The sequence below is a fragment of the Sciurus vulgaris genome, assembly GCF_902686455.1.
Source record: "Sciurus vulgaris genome assembly, chromosome: 2".
Taxonomy (NCBI): Eukaryota; Metazoa; Chordata; class Mammalia; order Rodentia; family Sciuridae; genus Sciurus; species Sciurus vulgaris.
The window spans coordinates 67,244,502-67,262,966 of record NC_136462.1 but is presented as its reverse complement, the minus strand read 5'-3'; positions in this window follow the sequence as shown (position 1 = coordinate 67,262,966).

Here is an 18,465-nt window from a genome sequence, read left to right as displayed (position 1 = left end):
CCAGGACTGTGATGATACAGGAAGGGAACTTGTAAGGTGCTTACAGAACCCAGAACAGGGTCTCCCTAAGTTGCCTTGCTAAATTTCTGAGAATGACCTCAAACTTTTGATCCTCATGCCTCAACCTCCCAAATCATTGGGATTACAGAATCCTCAGCATGGTTGGGCTCATTGAGGACACTAAACGACGAAAATACTATAAGAAACTTTGCCGCGAACGACAGCAGGAAAGCTATGAAACCTGCTGGTGGATCTACAACATGGAAATGACTCGAAAGATCAACGTTTTGATATGAAAGAATCAGGCAGGTCCATGGCAGGGCTGTTGAGATGTGGATAGGATGCCCACATCCAGTTTGAATCCACCTCTTTCTCTACAATAAACCCAAATCACGTATATGCAAGAAGACTTGCATGTAGAGAAGTAATTCCATTGGTCAGCTGTAGACCCTGTTTCTTATTAAGTGAAAGAGAAATTGAGTCCAAAAGTATTCTAGAAGTAGAATGGTGGTTGTCAAAGGACAGGGAAGAGGACAATCAGGAATTGTTTAATGGATATAGAGTATCAGTTTGCAAATCTGAAAACATTCTGAAGACAGATGGTGGTGACGGTTGCAAAAAATGTTAATGTACTTAATGCCCCTGAATTATACACTTAATTCGTAAAAAGGATAATTTTTGTGTAAGTATTTACGATACATATGTTTAAGTCTAGGATGGGTGAGGAAAATTTCCAAACTGGTGGAACATATACCTATCATTTTCTATCCATTTTTTGAACCCTAAAGTAAAATCTTATTGGAAAAACATCTGTTACTTTTTACTGAGCTACTCTCCCACCCCTGGGCAACTATTGAGTAAAGAGGAGAAGGCAAGGGGCTGGGGACATAGCTCAGTCGGTAGGGTGCTTGCCTTGCAAGCAGAAGGCCCTGGGTTCATATCCCTAGCACCCCCCAAAAAAAAAAAGAGGAGAAGGCAAATAAATAAATAAATAAATACTGGGTATTGAACTCACTGAGCTCCATGCCACATCCTTTTCATTTTTTTAAATTTTAAGACGGGGCCTTGCTAAATTGCTGAAGCCACCCTAGAATTTGCAATCTTCCTATTTTAGCCTCCTGATTAACTGGGATTACAGATGTGCGAATACTGCTCCTGGAAAAGTATATTTTTAAAATCCAAAATTCAGTTAAATAGTTTTAGGTCACTTTATTCTATTGAATTAATCTTTTGAAATGCTGATTACTTCAAATGTTGGGATCCAAAAGACAACTTATCACATTTAAAATGGTATCTTAAGCATTCTTCCGACAAATGGATCAAAGTTGGTATTAAAAAGTCATTGCTCTACCTTTAAAAGGATAAGCTTTGGAAGAAGACCACTAAACAAGGAAATTACAGGAGACAAAAGGTTTTATTTATGGTGTCAATTTCAAAATTTTGAGTATCCTGAAATCATTAGCTGCCCAACTTTCAGGAAAGAAACCAGTAGAGGGCACTCTAGGCTTAATAGACTGCAGAAATTGCACATGGCTTCTGCAGAAGTCAGAGATGGGCCTTAAGCTTATCTCCAGCAAGATATTGTCAGTTTATTATGAATTTGCCTACTGGATGATTGTAGAAAGATTTGTTTGTTTTTTCTTCTGTACTGGGGATTGCACCCAAGGGTGCTCTACCACTGTGACATATGCCCAGGCTTTTTTTTTTTTTTTTGGACAGGGTTTCTTTGCTAAATTGCAATCCTCCGGTTTCTGTCTTCCCCGTCTTTGGGATTATAGGAGAAAGCCGTCATGCCTGGTTGGATTTGGTTTTGGTGATGAAAACTGAAACTTCTGGATACCCAAATAGCCATGTAAACGTTCTTAAAATACACAAAACTTTCTCGAAATAATTCTGAAAGAGAAAACAAGACACAGACTGGGAGGAAATGTTTGCAAAAGACATACCTACTGAAGGACTAGTATCCAAGATATAAAAAGAACTCCTAAAATTCAACAGTGAGGCTGGGGGCAGTAGCATACATCTGAAATCCCAGTGACTGAGGAGGCTGAAGCAGGAGAATCTGGAGTTCAAAGCCAGTCTCAGCAAAGCAAGATGCTAAGCAACTCAGTGAGACCCTATCTCTAAAATACAAAATAGGGCTGGGGCTGTGACTCAGTGGTTGAGTGACCCTGAGTTCAATCCCCAGCACCAAAAACAAAACAAACACAAACAAACAGACAAAATCCTCAACAATAAGAACATGAACACCTCGATCAAAAAAAATGGGCAAGGGCTGGGGTTGTATCTCAGTGGTAGAGCACTTGCCTAGCATGTTTGAGAGGCACTGGGTTTGATTCTCAGCACTACATATAAATAAATAAAATAAGGGTCCATTGACAACTAAACTTTTTTTTTTTTAAATGGGCAAAACATCTTAAGGACATCTTATGAAAGAAAAAAAAAAAAAATAACAGCTGGTAAGTAAGTGTATTAAAAAATTCTCCGTGATCCAGGAGGCTGAGGCAGGAGGATTACAAGTTCAAAACCAGCCTCAATAACTGAGCAAGACCCTGTCTCAAAATAAAAAATAAAAAGGGCTGGGGATGTGGCTCAGTGGTTGAGCACCCATGGGTTCAATCTCTAGTCCCCCTCCTCCACCAAAAATTATCTATATCAGCCAAATGAATACAACTGTAATCCCAGCTACTTGGGAGACTGAGGTAGGAGGATCATACCTTGGAGGTCAGCTTGAAGCAAGTTTTCAAAAAATAAAAAGGGCTGGGAATGTAGCTCAGTGGTAAAGCACCCCTAGGTTCAATCCCCTGTCCCAAAACAACAAAATTCCATATCAAATGTCATTAGAAAATCGTAAATCTAAAAAACAATGAGCTTGGACTGGGAATGTAGCTCAGTTGTTAGAGTACTTGCCTCGTGTTCACAAGGCCCTGGATTCAATCCCCAGCACCACACACACACACACACACACACACACACACACACAAACAACAACACTGAGCTACACTATATACCTATTAGAATCGCTAAAATCCAGGACACTGACAACCCCAAATGTCAGCCAGGATGTGAAGCAACAGAAACTGTCATTGCTAGTGGGAATTCAAAGTGATATAGCACTTCGAAAGACAGTTATTGACAAAACTGAACATAGGCTTACCACATGATCCAGAAATTGTCCTTGAAATTTACCTAAATGACTTGAAAACTTCTCTCTCCACACAAACAGCACACAGATCTTTATAGCAGTTTTATTCATAATTGCCAAAATGTGGAAGCAACCAAGATATTCTTCAATAGGTGAGTGGATAAATAAAACATGGAATACCCAGACAACAGAGTATTATTCAGCACTAAGAAGAAATGAAATATTAAGTCAAAGACAAGGAGGCACCTTAAATACACATTACTAAGTGAAAGCTTAATCTCAGAGAAGGCTATGGCAGATGATTCAACTATGTGACATTCTGGAAAAATCAAAATTATGAAGACAGTAGACAAGATCAGTGATTGCCAGGGGTAAGGAAAGATGTAGGTGTGAATAGGTATAACAGAAGACTTTTAGGGCTGTGAAACCATTCCGTATGATATTATAGTGACATACATAATTGTACATTTGTTAAAATCTGAAGAATACATAATTTGGGGCTGGGGTTGTAGCTCAGTGGTAGAGCTCTTGCCTAGTACATGTGAGGCACTGGGTTCAATCCTCAGCACCACATAAAATAAATAAATAAATAAAGACATTATGTCCATCTACAACTAAAATAAATTAAAAAATATATATATATACAATTCTAAGAATGAATCCTAATGTGAACTATAGACTAGGTGATAATGATGTATTAGTGTAGGTTCACTAACAAATATTCCAGTCAAGTGTAGGATGTTGTTGTAGGGGACAGTGGATATGTGGGTTATCTTGTACTATCAGCTCAATAGTGCTGTGAATCTAAAACTGATTTTTTTTTTTTTTTTTTTTTTTTTTTGTGGTACTGGGGATTTGAACCCAGGGCCTTGTGCTTGTGAGGCAAGCACTCAACCAACTGAGCTATATACCCAGCTCTCTAAAACAGATTTTAAAAAAGATTTATTTTTTTCAATATTTTTGTATTAACATTCCCCAATTATTCAGCTTGTTCTTCAAATCAGTCACTTAAGTTATATGAATTTCCAGGAGATAACATACACTATTGATACTGCCGTTTACCGATGACGAGTTCTGCTCCTTCTAATGTTGAAGATTGAACACTAGAGAAGCAGCCAAGGCAAGCATATTAAGCAGGTTTTATTTAAAGGTAATAATACAGACTTCTCCCGGCAGGAAGAAGTGAGCCATGGCTGATGTTCTGAAGTCCCAAGGAGTGAGCGCACCCTACATCTTTTATAGGTTAAATTCTCTTTTGTTCTCCAGTTCTCTCCCCCCTTATCTCTCCTTCCTGCCTAAGTGACTAGGCCTGGTTTTGCATTAAGTGAGAAGCCATGGGCAGGAGGAGGGCCAAGGTGATTCAGGCAGACAAGGGCCCAGGGGGCATTAATTAGCAGCTCCATGCTTGCAGTCCTTGATAAAGGCAGGTAAATTTGGTAATCAATGGGCTCCGGAGATCCTTGACATTCCACTCTTCCAGGGGCAGTCTCCAAGTTCCAGAGGCAGATGGCTTCATGGCTTCATTTCCTCGAATTGACCCGATTCCCTATTTCTACACTAACTACCTGTCCTTAATTCTGGCTTCACTATTAGCAGAATTTCTCTTGCCCAAATGTGATGTAGAACTACTGTACTGCGGTCTTTAATTAACACTAAAATATTGACAATCTCTAAACTGAGCAGACAGGCAAGAAAGCTCTTTTCTGCCTCTTTTTTTTTTTTTTTTTTTGTACTGTGGATTGAACCCAGGGGCGCTTAACCCCTGAGCCACATCCCCAGCCCTTTTTTATTTTTTATTTTGAGATAGTGTCTTGCTAAATTGTTGAGGCTGGCTTTGAATTTGCCATCCTCCTGCCTCAACCTCCTGAGCTGCTGGGATTACAGGCATACCTCGCCCAGCTCTTTCCTGCCTTTTATAAAGAGTGAAGAAAATGGATTATCATTTTCCCTGCAGTCAGAAATAACTAGAACTTAGTTAGGAGTAAATCAGTATGTGCTTCAGATGCAGCAAACTTCTGGTGGTGGGAAGAGAGCTAATCTTTGCTGAAGGCCTAGCATGAGTTGGGCACTTGCTGGGTGTCTTGCACACATGATCTCATTTCTTATCTCTATTAGCTTGCCTACCTTACACACATAGCGAGCTAGTGGCGGGAGTAGAAAAAAGCAAACCCAGGTATTTCTGACTCTGTGTGCCTTTTTTTCAGGGGAGTTACTCTGATTTGTATTCAAACACAGTCATGATTTTCCTTGGCATTTTCTGGGGCTGTGCTCTACATTGGGGTTCATTTTCAGTGACTCCTGATTTTCTATATTTTGGAATTTGCCTATTGCTTGCTTTAAGCCTTCTGTTTTTATTTCTTATGAAACTGTACACAACCAGAGTGATAGAGGTTTAAAAGCAAACTCTTTTTTTTTTTTTTTTTTTAAGGGGCTTGATGGTGGGAGAGGGAGGTAGAGTGGAGGGCAGTGAAGGGAAGCTGGTTTTTATGCTGTATACTTGTGTAATGTTTGAATATTTTATAGTTAGAATGTATTCATGTGTAACTTTTTTTAATAGGAAAAAAAAGAAGCTTTCTAAGCAAATACAATGTTGAAAGACCCACATTGCAGTATATATTCTATTTTTACAATGTATATATAGTAATTTGAAGATAAAGACCTCTTTTGAGAGGAAAAAAAAGACCAAGATTTCATTATATGGATATTTGCTTCTCTTTGTCCCTCACACCCTACACACAGAAACACAAACAAAAGCCTCTCATTGTTTCCTCTGATGGAACAACTGATGACTAAGTGGCTGAATAAATCATCCAGAGTTACCAAAACTTCATTCCCCGTCATTTGACACCATTTAGGGAATACTATGTTGGAAATGTGCAGCTGTTAAAATCTTCACCACCCCCACTGACAAATCAGGGGATTTGAGGAAAAAGAAAGTAGTCGATACTACGCTAAATGAAATGAGATGTTTCATTTACACAGTTATCCCATAAATTTGAGGGGGAAATTATACTCCCCCCTTCCTCTTCCAGAATTCTAGCACATAATCTTTTCATAATAAATTGAAGGCGAAATGTTTTAGGGTTTAATTTGCAAACAAGAGCCTGTTGAATTCATTCACTGTACTATAAACCCCTCTAAAGTAAGCTTCATACCCGTAAACCGAAGTGCTGTGGCGTTAATTTCTCTGACATGAATAAGAGTTTAGTAATTTCACCCTGATGATTCAGTATCTGCTGAGAAGAGTTCACCGCAGAGAATCACCACAATAGAGAGGGCGCTCCACTCTCCCCTCCTCCATTACTCACAACGCTTTGAAACATATCAAAGCCAGGGGATTGTGAAGGCTCTGTTTATTCTAGTTATTCCAGCAAAATATTCCCTTATTGGGAGGCAAAGAGAGCCTCAAATCTCTTTTCAACTTTTAGCGCTTGGTACCCTACTTTCTCTTGTTCACACCAACTGAATAATCGGAATGCCTGTGGATTCATCAGTGCCTCCTCTATGGGGCATATTTTGAGTGTATGTGTGAGTAGTATGTATAAAGAAAGAGGGGGATATTTTAAGAAACTGAGAGCCTATAGAGCAGATTTTCCTTTTGCCTGCCTCTCTGGTTTTCTCTCTGACCTTTTCAAAATTATTGAGTTACTATCTGAAATGCTTGTTCTTCATAAACTTTTAAACCTTATATGTATAAGAGCTATTGAACAAATTGAAGGGATTTGCTTCTGTCATTTGTGACTATGTAATGTTCACCTATTAGATATTTTTACTTCTTTTTTTTATATTTTACTTTTTACTTGACTCTTGAGACTTGCTAACTTTTTAGGGCATTTCTTAATTCATCAATTTAGGCTGCTTCTTTTTTTTAATAGTAAGAAAAAACTTATTTTATATAACAAGAAGTAGACTGGTAGGGCAGTTTTGGAGTTGGTTAATTCAGTGGCTCAGAGTTGTTAAGGACACAGATTCTTTCCGCTTGTTCCCTGGCCATCCTAACTGAATTGGCTTTTGTCCCCCCCCAGCTTGTCCCTTCATGGTCTCCTCAGCAACTTCTCTTCCTAATGATTATTCTTGAATTCCCACCCCCACACACGCTTCCAGCTCCTGCTCGGGTTTCCTTACCTAACCGATTCTTGCCTTAGGAGAGTCAAGGTCTGGGGATTTGCACCTCTAGCCTGGCCTCCCTGCCCCTCTGGAAGGTTATCTGATCTGACTCCAGCTGGCAAAGCTGTGGACCCCAGGGCCCCTCTCCTGTCTCAGACTTAAGAATTAATTCCCATTTTGAATTAAAAATCTTAAGCAGTTCACAAGTGGGATTCATTGTTTTTGTCTCATTACCTGAGTACCCATTTCTTCCTTGCCTCCTGGGGCACCCCCTGCCTGGTTTTTCTGGACCTCTGTGTACTTCCAGGAGAAGCAGACTAGAAGTCTCCCAAGGTTCAGACAAGCCCTTCTCACAGAAGATTCCCACCTCTGGGAGAAGTCCACCCAGTCTGTGGCTTGCCTTATCACCTCTGTGGGTGACTTCTTTTACCTTACCTAAGGAGAGATTCAGGGTCCCATTTCCTACCCTGTCTTGTCAACTGGATATTCTGGCATTACTTTGAATTGAATGTGCCCTAGGCTGAATGTTCTCTTTCTTTTCTGCCCATACCTATCATGGTGTATATGCCGCTAACATTTGTTATTCCATTTAAATATTGTATAAAGTTAAGAACTGAAAATAAATGCCATTATATTCAGTACAAATCACTTTGTTTAATGTACATGGGTCAAAAATGATGACGAAAAATTGCTAGAACCCACATGTAGTTATAAGACTCATTAAAGTATATAAAAATCAGTAGAACAACAGCCCTAGCTCCAAAGGGGGAAAGGCTGAATTTCAGAAGTGAAGGGATGAGACATAACAATTAAATGTGATGTGGGATTTTTTCCCCCCATTTTCTTTTTGGATCATGGGCTTAAATACAAGACTACACAGGGTATTATTAGGATAACTGGGAAAATCTAAATGTGGACTATGTATTAGGTACTACCATTATATTAATGTTAAATTTCCTGAGCGAGACACTGACTTTATGGTTAGGTAGGAGGAATGTCCTTGTTCTTAGAAGTATTTTGGGATGAAGTGTCATAGTGTCTATAATTAATTCCTAAATGGTTCAGCAAAATGATTTTTTAAAGAGAAAGAAGAAACATACAATGCGATTTAATTGGTTAATCTACATGAGTAACATATAGTGTTGGTTGTACTTGCAACTTTTTTATATGTTGAAATTTTTCAAAATAAACTGGAAAAGTGACAGGTGGAGAAAATCACTCTTCTGACCCAAGGACTCTGTGTGTGCCTGCGTGTGCACGAGTGCATGCACACACTTGTGGATAAGTGCAGAAGGTATCATTTTATGTTTAAATTTAGAAACTCTGAAGGCACAATCATTCAGGAAAGCAAATGAGATCATCATCTATTTAAAACTCCATTAACAGTCTAATGGGTGGATGGACTGGTTAGTGATGCAGCTTTCCTGAAATCAGGGGCTGTGTCAATCCCCTCTTTGATGCTTCCACCACTTGCCAGAATACTGTTCACTGGACTTATGGCCCATGGAGGAGGTGAGCTCCAACTCTCACTGCCATAACTGTGCTCGGATATAGGCACGATTCACTTGGTTTTGTTGGGTTGGGTTGTCATGGGAGGTGGGAAGTAACACATTGGTCCTGCCAGTTGTCAGACTCTTGTACACACATCATTTTATTCCATTTATACACTCTCCTGAAGAGGAAGGAATTATCATCCCCACCTACAGATGAGGAAAGGAAGCTCATAGATAGTTTTCACTCCCAATCACAAAGCTAATACATGGGAGAGGTGAATTCTTTCCACTAGGGCAAAAACAGCAACTGTTACAGTGTTGGTCATGTGATTTCACACTGCTTTGACTGTAACATGACATGCAAATCCCACATAGCTTACAAAATTATCAGCTGGATTTCGGAACAGACTTGCCAATTTGCTGTGAAGAAGCTGAGATCCTCTAGGTCTCAGGCCCTTGTGGGTAGGTATTCTGCTGAGCCTTCAGGGAGGTTAGGTAGGTGTTCAGGTCCCAGTGTTGCCTCACTGCATTGCTAATAATCAGATAAAATAGTTCAGCTCAATTATTTCAGCCTGCCATCACTGTACTAATCAGTGACACTGCTGTAGCAGTTACACATCAGTGTATGAATCCATTTAATACTTGCTTTCCCATCTTTTATTAAAGTGGGGAAACATGAGGTTTTGTTTTTTATTTTAGAAAGTGACTCAGAGATTAATTTCCTGAATTTCAATTATCTTGCTTTCTGTAGGTGATCCTTCAGGTCCAATAGTCCTTCACTTTTTCAATATTCTTGGTTTAAGCCCCCCCTTTATTTTGGACTTGAATAGTGTAAAAGGCTTTAGGTTTTTTTTTTTTTTTTTTTTTTTTTTTTTTTTGCTTGTTTGTTTTACATTTAAGCTTTACTTAAGCATTCACATTTCTAATTTTAAGTCTTCTAAATTATTTGCTTTTATGCTTTTTTTGGTATTAAGTTGAAGAAATCTAACAAGTAGAAAAGAACAGAGGAAGAAAGTCATTCCAAATCCCATCACCCAGTAAGTCACTTTTTTTAAAAAAACCTAGTAATAAAAATTGATAAAAACATAAAAATTATACATACTAATGGGGTATCATGTGATGTTTTGATACATGCACACATTGTGTAATGTTTAACTCAGGTAAACATATTTATCTCTCAACCATTTATCATTTCTTTTTTGGTATTGGGGATTGAGCCCTGGGACACTGCTACTAAACTACATTCTGCAGCCTTTTTATTTTTTAACTTTGAGACAGGATCATCTTAAATTACTTAGAACCTCACTAAGTTGCTGAGGCTGGCCTTAACTTGGCAATCCTACTGCCTCAGCCTCTCGAGTCACTGGGATTATAGGCCTGCACCACTGTGCCCAGTCATTAGTTATTTCCTTATGGTAAAAACGTACAAAATTCTTTCTTCTAGAAAGAAGAATTTTTTTTTCTTTTTGAAAACATAATTGAAACATGATATGGCTTTATTTTCATTTTTTTCTTTCCCAAGACAGGTTATTTAAAAAAAAAAAAATCTTTTTCTCGTACCAGAGATTGAATTCAGTAGCGCTTAATCACTGAGCCACATCCCCAGCCCATATTTTTTATTTTTTATTTTGAGACAGGTTCTCACTAAGTTGCTTAGGGCCTTGTTCAGTTGTTGAGGTTGGAGTTGAACTTAAGATCCTTCTGCTTCAGCCAAACTGCTGGAGTGAGCCACCATGCCTGGCTAAATTTTTTATGGTAATATACATATACTTTTCTTTCTTTTTTTTTTTAATTTTTGCAGACAGTGGCACGTACCTCTAATTCCAGCACCTGGGGAAGTTGAGGCATGAGACTTACAAGTTAGAGGTCAGCCTCCGCAATTTAACAAGACTCTGTCTCAAAATGAAATAAAAATGGATGGGGTGTAGCTCATTGGTAGTAAGGAAGAGGCTAATGTGCCAGACCCTGGTTCAATCCCCAGTTCTGCAAAATAATTATATAAATAAGTAAAGGCATACTGTGATTAGAAGGGAAGATACATGATGGTGATAGCACATACCACCAGAGAAAGACCTGCCCTAGTGTGGGGGATTATGCATGATCTCTCCAACAAAGTGAAATTGGGCTTGAGCTAGCTGAACCAAGAAGCTGCCCAAGAGCACTGAAGGCAGTAGGGACAGTGAGCACAAAGGTGCTGGACCAGGACACAACACAGGGCATTTTGGAAACTGTCAGTGTAGCAGTATCAGATGTAGCTCAGAAAGCAAGAGGATATAGGAACTGGGGGCAGAAAGTGGAGGTGGGGAGGTGCTGGGCCCTGCAGACCTCATTGAAGATCTTGATCTTTATCATAAAACTAAAAGAAGATGAAGGATTTTAAATAGGATGAATTCTGAGCTTGGGAAAGATGTGTCTTCTTGCAATGTAGAAGATAAGCTGGAGATGGATAAGACTGTGAGGGGCCTAACAGTAATCCTGATGATGGATCATAGCAGCCTGGACTAGGGTAGACAGGAAGAAGTGAACAAGTCTAAGATGTGTTAGGAGATAAAATCTGGAGGACTGGGGATTGACTAAGGAGGGATGGTGCCAGGACTCTGCCTGGTTTCTGGCTTGCAGAGCTAGTGGCAGTCTCTGCCTCAAGAAGACTGGCAGAGAAGCAACTGTGGGGGAAGCAGTAAATTCATGAAGCTTGGTTAGGATGTTTCTTTTTTTAATAAAAAAAAATATATATATATATATGCATATATATATTTACAATTTTTGTTTGGATTTTTTTACTGCTTTTTAAAATTTAAAAAAAATTTTTTTCATACATGAATATAGGGTAATAATGTCTGTCCCATTCTACTGTTCTTCCCATCCCCACCGCCCCACCCCTCTCCTCACTCCCCTCTGCACAATCCATATTCCTTCATTCTTCCCTACCCAGCTATGGATCAGCATCCGCTTACTAGAGAAAACATTCAATCTCTGGTTTTCTGGGATTGGCTTATTTCTTGGCTGGAAATTAAATATTTAGGGATTGTTTAATTTTTCTGAATTTCTTTGTTATTAATTTCTAACTTCACTTTACTGTGGTCAGAGAATACAATTTGTATCATTTCAATTCACTGATTCAAACCAAAAAAAGAAAAGAAAATTCTTATTTTGTTTTCCCTTTAATCTTCCAGGGTTCAGTATAGCATATAGTGGTGGTAAAGAGGAGGACCAAATTATCACTCCATCAATTAGTTTACTGGTTATGGGGAAAGCACAACTTTGTTACGGTAAGAATCAGACTGTGACCGTGTCACTGACTGATCAGTCCTGGCCACACTTGATATTGTATCCATTTGATGTGATGCAGTGAGGACACAGCATCAGATATACCGTCTTTTTACCAAAAATGTTTAACTTGAATCTAATCAGTTTTTTAGATCTAACTATCAGTTTACAGGAAATAGAGAAATTAGAACAAGGGAAATTCATAAGGTAGAACATTCTAAAGAAAAACTGAATTGATTTCCTCAACAAGTCAATGGCATTAAAAAAAAGGTGTGTTGAAGACTGTTCTAGATTATAAGAGACTTAGAAATATATAAAACCAGATGGAACACTTGGACTTTGTTGGACCCTTGTGTGAACACACTAGTTATAAAAAGACATTTGGGACAATTGGGGAAATATGAATACAAATCAGGTATATATTAAGAAAGTGTTAATTTTGTAAGCTGTGGTAAATGTCTCTCTCATGAACAGCCAGGGAGCAGAATCTCTGATTCTGGCCCAGTGTGAGTTAGGCAGCAGACCTGGGTGTCTGCAAGTAAGATCAACCAGAAATTAGACCCCTGAATCATTAGTTTGAGGGGTTACCTATCTAATCCCATTGATTTTGGTCCAGAAACACTGCAGAAAGTGAGGCTTATGAATGTTTTATTTAGTCTTACATCTCATCTTTTTTTTTTTTTTTTTTTTTTTTTTTTGGTACCAGGGATTGAACTCTGGGGTGCTTAACCAAAAAGCACACATCCCAAGCCTTTTTTATTTTTTTATTTTAAGGGTCTTGCTAAATTGCTTAGGGCCTCACTCAGTTGCTGAGGCTGGCTTTGAACTTTGAGATCCTTCTGCCTCAGCCTCCCAAGCCACTGGGATTACAGATGTGCACCACCTTGCCTAACTTCTAGTCTTGATACAGAGTTTGCAATGCCAGATCCACATAATCTTCTTAACTGTTAAGGAAAGAGGAAAGGAGGGAATTTATATTATTAAGTAGCTATTATTGGCCAGGAAGTATATTATTTTACCTATGTTCACTCATTTAATTGTGGACAAATATAGTGTAGTAGTTAAGAGTGCTGGCTTTAAAAAGTAAAATCAGGGCTGGGGTTGTGGCTCAGTGATAGGGTGCTTGCCTAGCATGCATGAGGCCCTGGGTTTCATCCTCAGCACCACATAAAAATAAAGGTATTGCGTCCACCTACCAAAAAAAAAAAAAAAAAAATATATATATATATATATAATTTTTAAAAAAAGAACCATTTGTATTAAAAAAAAAAGTGAAATCAGGAGGAAAGTGAAAGGAAGGAAGGAGGAAATAAGGGGGATGTGAACCTGGCAAAAGGTTGATAATAAATCTAAATGGAGGGTATAGGCTATGATTTGGATATTGCTTGAATACTCTCAAGGGTCTATGTGTTGAGGGCTTGGTCGGAAAGTAGTGATGTGGGAAGCAATGAAGCCTTTAGCAGGTGGGGCCTAGTGTGAGATCCTTGGGTGATAGGGGTTGAGTCCTTGAAGGGGATTAAGATAGTTTTCATGGAACCCCCTTGGTAATAATAAGCAAGTCTCACCCCTTGCTCCCTCTACTTCCGGGTTTGAGAAGTGACTGTTTACTCCCTAATTCACTCCTGCAACTGCTATTTGTCATGAGGTGATACAGCCAAGAAGCAACCCTCACCAGACCCTGCGCTATACTGTTTGGATTTTCATTCTCCAAAACTGTGAGCTTTTCTTCATAAGTATCCTACCTCAGGTATTCCATTATAGTAACGAAAATCCAACCATTACCAGATATGAGTATTTGCAACCTGAGAAATTTTTCACAATAAAAAATGTCCTCAAATGGTTAAATAAAATTTTCATGTTACCTATTATATGACTGCTGGATATATTCCCAAGAAAAATGAAAATATACATCTTCCACACAAAAAAACCTAGTACATAAATATTAATTGCAGTATTATTTATAATAGCCAAATAATGTTAAAAGCCCCAAAAGTCTATTAACTGATGAGTGGATAAATAAGATGTAGTATATCCATACATTGAAATATTAATTAGTAATAAAAAGATATGGAATTTTGATACATGCTGTTAACATGAACTTTGAAAGCATGAGTGAAAAAAGCTAGTGATAAAATATTTTGTAGTTTATGATTCCACTTATATAAAATACTATATAGTTATTCTTCATCCATAAAGGTATTTTATACCTATATAATATATATATACACAAACATATACTTATATCAAGTATATAATATGTATATTTATATATTATATTCTTATATAAAATATATATAAGTATTTTACACTTATATACCTTACATAAAATAACAGAATAGGCAAATACATAAAAATAGAAGGTAGAGAAATTAGCTCCTGCCTAGAGGGAGGGATGGTAGGGATGAAACAACTAATGGGCTGATCTGAGGATGATAATGTTCTAAAACTGCAGTAATCAGGTTGCACAACCCTGTAAATATACTAAAAATCATTGAATTTTACACATTAAACAGGTGAATTATATATCCTATGAATTATATCTCAATAAACATGTTTTTTTTAAATGATGACTTTGGAGTCCATATGACTTGAGTTTGGATCCTATCTCTCAAATTTAAAAAAAAAAAATTATTTTTTATTTTTGACTATACTGGGGATTGAACCCATGGAGGCTCTACTCTTGAGTCACATCCCCAGTCCTTTTTATTTTTATTTTGAGACAGGACCTCACTAAATTGCACAGGCTGACTTTGAACTTGTGATCCTCCTGCCTCAGTCTCCTGAGTTACTGGGATTACACACTGAGCTTCCTGTTGCTACCACTTTCTTAGTTTTAGAAACACAAGAAATCAAACATGTGCTCAGAAGAAGTTTGGTAAGGCAACTTTTATTCTGCAGAAGGGCAAGCTACCAAAGAGAATTCAGCAAGTAAGCACAACTGGGGCGGGGGGAGACTGCCTGTTTTTATCCCTAAAGCCTAAAGCAGCACTGCCCCTTGCTCTGATAGGAGGAATTTGGGGTTTCAATCTACACAATTGGCTAATTTAAAAATTGGGGAGGACATAAGGAAGGACCTTAGTTAAAATGGTTATGACTGGATCCCAAAATGGCTATGAATGGATTTGACATCCCAATTAAAGCTAAATACTATATTTTGAAAATGGACCACAAAACTTTCCATTTCTCACATTAGTCATACAACCTTGGAGTAATTTACCTTCTAAAGTACAGTTTTTATTGTGCAAATTTCATAGTAATAGCACTACTATTAGGTTTGTTTCAGGGAATAAAATATCAGCTGGGAGTGTAATTCAGTGGTAGAGTGCTGACCTTTGAGGCCCTGAGTTCAATTTCCAAGTCTCAGCATAGGAAAAAAGAAGAAGAAAAAAAAAAAAAAAAAAAAAAGTAAAATGAGATTATCCATATAAAATATAAAATCTTCATAGTAATAGTTCAATAAATCTTAGCTATTATTATTGAATATCCAATAGCCCTAGAGGCTGGTACTACTCCCATTTTACTGATGAGGATTCTGAGACTCAGGAAAGTCATAACTTGTCCAAAGTCATGTAACTGCTCCTATAAAGTAGGAACAAGCTGCTGCTGCTTCTTTTTTTAAAAATGGTACTGGGGATTTAACCCAGGGATGCTCTACCACTGAGTTTAACACCCCCAGTCTTTTTTAATTTTCATTTTGAGACAGGATCTGCTAAGTTGTGTTGCTGAAACTGGCCTTGAACTTGTGATTCTTTAACCTCAACTTTCTAAATTTACTGGTATTACAGGTGTGCACCACTGCACCCAGCTAGGAGCAAGCATTCTGATAACATATCTAACTGCAAAAGCCAGGCTTTTCCACCATGTAATTTTGCTTGCCAGTGTAGACATATATTAGGATGCCTTAAGAATTATGTACTGCATGCAAGAAATCAATATGCTAAAAAAATACTTCTAATTCTGACAAAGCTTTTATGCCAAAGTGGTATTATTTAATATTCCCTAAAATATCTAGTTTATTTTACACAAAGTTTCAATAAGATCCCAATTTGTCTTTGTAAGAAATAAATGGACTTTTCCTCTATCCATGTGGTATTTCTGAATGACCCTGTGCTATTTGTAGCCAGGTTAATGGAATTAATAATGAACTATCTGCAGTACAGGACTGTACACTTTCTACTTTTGTAATGGCCAGTGAAATATATTCCTTCTCTCTCCTCAGCAAGCTCTTTTGGAGAAACTGAGGATGCTATACATAGAATGTCTTCACTAAATTGTTTTTAAATCAATTGGCAAATACATGTAAGCCATATAATTTCAATAGTCACTACCTCTAATGTGGCCATAGATTTTCCTATAGATTATATACTGGTTGGAGGATAAAATATACATACAACTAAGAATTAAGGTTGCTAGACATGGTGGTGCATGCTTGTAATCCCAGTGACTTTGAAGGGTTGAAGTAGGAGGATTGCAAGTTAGAGGTCAGCCTAGGTAACTTAGTGAGACCCTGACTCAAAGTAAAAAATAAAGACTGGGGCTATAGCTCACTGGTATAATCAGAGTACCCCTGGGTTCCATTCCCAGTATTAAACACACACACAAAGAGTTAAGTTCCTCCTTAGCATAGAATTAGGCAAGAAGCCATAACAACCCATATTTCCAAAAATTCTTATTTAATTACTCCCTTACTACTCCTTCCCCCAAAGTGTATACACATACACAGCTTGGATTCTCTTGCTTCTTTTTTAACCTATTGAAAATGTCTAGGGTTGCAGCTCAGTGGTAGAGCGCTTGCCTAGCATGTGTGAAGCACTGGGTTCAATCCTTAGCACCACACAAAAATAAACAAAAGGCATTTTGTCCATCTACAACTACAAAAAAAAAATTTTAGGAAAAAAAAGTCTGATTAGCCCAGCATGGTGACACATGTCCTGTAGTCCCAGCTACTATAGGGGCCAAGGCAGGAGGATCATTTGAGCCCAGGAGTTTGAGTCCAGCTTGGGCAACACAAAGGACCTCCCCTTACAAACAGAGAAATCCTAAAAAATGTCTGAATACACCTAACAATCTAGTGAAGGAAGTGCGTTAGCTGCATTAAAAACATCAACAACAACAACAATAAAAGTCTTCTAGTTGCCACTGGGGAAAAAGTCCCACTGAATATTTAATCATAGAAGCATAACGTGCCACATCCAGCTGAATTTAAGTTTTACACATCCCCAGAGGGAAACTATATGCCTGGAACTCAGTGCTATGTCTGGCACATACTAAGAATTCAGTAAATGTCTACTGAATGAATAACAGAAATTGTTCACTTTTGACTTTTGTTTACAATGTCCACATTTATATTTGAATTCTCATTTTTCCAGGGAGGACAGATATGAATTCCATTGTGTGGGCTAGGGGCAATGCTTTAGGTGAGATGAGGGATGCTTAAAAATATGTCCAATTAGAGAAAGAAGAAAGTGAAGAGATTTACTTAGAACTATTCGAGTTTTTTTTTTTTTTTTTTTTAATGCTAAAACATTATATTAAAGTTTGAGCTCTATCCAGTTCAATTCAGTTCTCTTTCTTCTGTGGCTATGGCATGTTCCCAAATCTATTTTCTAGCTAACGTATGCCCTTGAAGAGGGAAGGGAAAACAAAACTGTTACCAATTAAAAAAAAAAAAAACAAAAAAAAACAAAAACAAAACTTGAAGCACAGATGTTATTGAGGAAAGGTCAGGGATGTTATCTTAGAAAACAGGGCAAGCCTGGTGCAGTTCTGTGGTAATCTCAGTGCTGAGGCAGGCAAATCCCAAGTCTGAGGCCAGCCTCAGCAACTTAACGAGACCCTAAGCAACTTAGTGAGACTGTTTCAAAATAAAAAAATAAAAAGCACTGGGGAAGTAGTCAGTGGCAAAACATCCCTGGGTTCAATCCCCAGTACCAAAAAACTAAAAACAACAACAAAAACAAAGAAACAGAGGACAGGGCTGGGGAGGTAGTTCAGTGATGGAGGGCTTGCCTAGTGTACCTGAACTTGATCCCCAGCACTGGGGAAAAAAAGAAAGAAAAAGAAAACAAGAATCAGAAGACAATGAACATAAAAGACTAAAAAGATAAGACTCCCTGATAATTCCCTGAGTAGAGGCATCTAGAGACTAGATGAGGCAGAATATTCTACTGTAAAATCTAGGAAGAGTCTCTTAGATTCTGCACAGTTCATATGAAAGTTCATTACTTTAATAACATTTTAATTTGAATGACTTCTGTATATCAGGAACTAGTTTAGGTGCTAGAGATTCAAATTAGGGACTGAAAATAATTTGAAGCATGAAAAATATTAGGAGATATTCAGAAGAGAAAGTTGCAAGAAATAATAGTTGGAACCCTTTTTTAAGCCCTCCCAGGTCCTATGGAGTATTGGTCGCTAGCTTCCTTGACAGAAAAACTTCTTAAAAGAATACAT